Below are 3,190 nucleotides of genomic sequence, written 5' to 3' on the forward strand. Positions count from 1 at the left end.
GGGGCTGGGTCCCTGTTGGCGATGTCCAGTAGCAGGCGAACTCTGGGGGCGGCGGCTCGTCTGCTTTGGCCCCCTGCTCCCTCTTTGGCTTCGCTGTTGTCTCGGTCTCACCACTACCTCTTCCTCTGAACTGTGAAAGTCATCGCCACGACCTTCAGTCCATGTGGGGTCTAAGACCTCATCGTCCTCTGCATCGTCTTCCACCCAGTCTCCCTCCCTGACCTCCTCCTGTTCAGTCTGCACACTGCAAAAAGACGCGGCAGTGGGCACCTGTGTTTCGTCATCATCAGAGAGTCGGTGACTCTGCTGTGGTGGTATTCCCATGTCCTCTTCATCTGGAGACATAAGTGGTTGTGCGTCAGTGCATGGTATGTCTTCCTCCACTGGGGAAGGGCTAGGTGGACGCCCCTGGGAAACCCTGGAAGCAGAGTCTTCAAACAGAAGAAGAGACTGCTGCATAACTTGTGGCTCAGACCGTTTCCCTGATATGCTTGGGGGTGATGTGACAGACTGATGGGCTTGGTTTTCAGGTGCCACCTGTGCGCTTTCCGCAGAAGACTGGGTGGAAGACCATGTGGTGAACGTGCTGGAAGCACTGTCGGCCACCCAATCGATTAATGCCTGTACCTGCTCAGGCCTTACCATCCTAAGAGCGTCATTGGGCCCCACAAGATATTGCGGTACATTCTGCCGGCTAGTTGAGGGAGTTCGTTCCCTACTGTGTGCGCCTGGGGCCGAACGGCCACGTCCTCTACCAGCAACAGAGGCTCCACGGACACCACCACGACCGCGTCCTCGTCCCTTAATAGTATTTTTCTTCATTGTTGCGATTCAACTCGCACCACAATGAAATATATTATTTTTTATAAGCAAAATCCCCTCACTGGAATACTTTCAGTCTTTTGACTGTATGGATTACAGATGGAATGACTGTTATATGTGAGTACCGCTTTCTTTGACAGATTCTAGTATGGGTACATATATGTTTTCCCAACCCCAGCACATTAGTTTGCTAATTCCAGATGTATGAAACGCAGGCCTAACTGTATCTAGTATATTGAACGCCAGATAAACTAACTTGGCCTTTTTTAAATAAAAAAAATTCCCTCACTGGAATACATGTAAAAAAAAAAAAAATCCCAAGTAAGGAATAAAAAAAAAAAAAAAATATAGAAAAAATAATAAAATAGACATATTTAGTATTGCCGCGTCCGTAAAAACCAGCTCTATAAAAATATCACATGACCTAACCCCTCGGGTGAACACCGTAAAAAAAAAATAAAAAAAACTGTGTCAAAACAAGCAATTTTTGTCACCTTGCATCACAAAAGGTGCAACACCAAGTGATCAAAAACGCGTATGTCCCACAAAATAGTACCAATAAAACCGTCACCTCATCCCGCAAAAAATGAGCCCCTACATAAGAAAATCTCTCAAAAAATAAAAAAACTATAGCTCTCAGAACATGGACACATTAAAACATAATTTTTTGGTTTCAAAAATGCTATTATTGTGTAAAACTTTAATAAATGAGAAAAAGTATACATATTAGGTATCGCCACGTCCGTAACAATCTGCTCTATAAAAATGTCACTTGACTGAACCCCTCAGGTGAACGCTGTAAAAATAAATAAATAGAAACTGTGCTAAAACAACCAATTTTTTGGTCACCTTGCCCAATAAAGTGTTATAATGAATGATCAAAAAATCATATGTACCCAAAAATAGTACTAATAAAACTGGCACCTTATCCCCTAGTTTCCAAAATGGGGTCACTTCTTGGGAGTTTCTACTGTAAGGGTGCATCAGGGGGCTTCAAATGGGACATGGCATCTAAAAACCATGTGGAGTTCCTTTCCTTCTGCGCCCTGCCGTGTGCCCATACAGCAGTTTACGACCACATGTGGGGTGTTTCTGTAAACCGCAGAATCTGGGTAATAAATATTGAGTTTTGTTTGGCTGTTAACCATCGATGTGTTAAAGAAAAAAATTGATTAAAATGGAAAATCTGCCAAAAAAGTGAAATTTAAAAATTTGATCTCCATTTTCCTTTAATTCTTGTGGAACGCCTAAAGGGTTAACAAAGTTTGTAAAATCGGTTTTGAATACCTTGAGGGCTGTAGTTTCTACAATGGGGTCATTTATGGGGGTATCCACTATGTAGGCCCCACAAAGTGACTTCAGACCTGAACTGGTCCTTATAAAGTGGGTTTTGGCAATTTTCTTACAAATTTGAAGAATTGCTTCTAAACTTCTAAGCCTTCTAACGTCCTAAAAAAATAAAATGACATTTCCAAAATGATGCCAACATAAAGTAGACATATGGGAAATGTTAAATAATAACTATTTTATGAGGTATCACTTTCTGTTTTGAAAGCAGAGAAATTGAAATTTAGAAAATTGCGAATTTTTCAAATTTTTGGGTAAATTTGGGATTTTTTCATAAATAAAGGTGAAATATTTTGACTCAAATTTATGACTATCATGAAGTACAATGTGTCACGAGAAAACAATCTCTGAATGACTTGGATAAATAAAGGTGTTCCAAAGTTATTACCACATAAAGTGAGATATGTCAGTTTTGCAAAATTTGGCCTGGTCAGGAAGGGGGCAAAGGGCCCAGATGGGAAGTGGTTAAGTTCCTCACTTTTCTATTATCCTCCTCTTGGTGCTGATTGTGTTCCCTAATGTCCCCAAATAATATACAGTAGAAATAACAGTGCCATACAAATACTGTAGTCTCTCCATAGTGACAATACTCCCCAAACTCCCACTAATACTAATAATTCTCTTCCAGAATGCCCTCATTAGTGATAGTGCTCCAATAATGATAATGCCCCCCCCCCCAAGTACTTTTATTAGTGTCCCTCCATTTTGTGCCAAATAATGAAAAGACCCCAATAGTACCCCCGGTAGTAGTAATAATACCCCACAATAGAAACAATTTTCCTCAAAGTACCTACAGGAGTAATAGAATCTCCCATAGTAACAGTGATAAAGCACCTCATGTTGATCCGGCAGTAAAATTGCCTTCAAAGCGCCCCAGTAGTGACAAAGATCTCCATTGTGTCCCCACTAATGATATAGACTGCCATAGGGCTCCTAGTAGTAATAAAAACCCCATAATGCTCCTAGAAGTAATATGGCCTCTTTTTAGTGGTCCTGATAGTTATAATGCTCCCATATAGTA

The sequence above is a fragment of the Bufo bufo genome, chromosome 8 (genome assembly GCF_905171765.1).
Source record: "Bufo bufo chromosome 8, aBufBuf1.1, whole genome shotgun sequence".
NCBI lineage: Eukaryota > Metazoa > Chordata > Amphibia > Anura > Bufonidae > Bufo > Bufo bufo.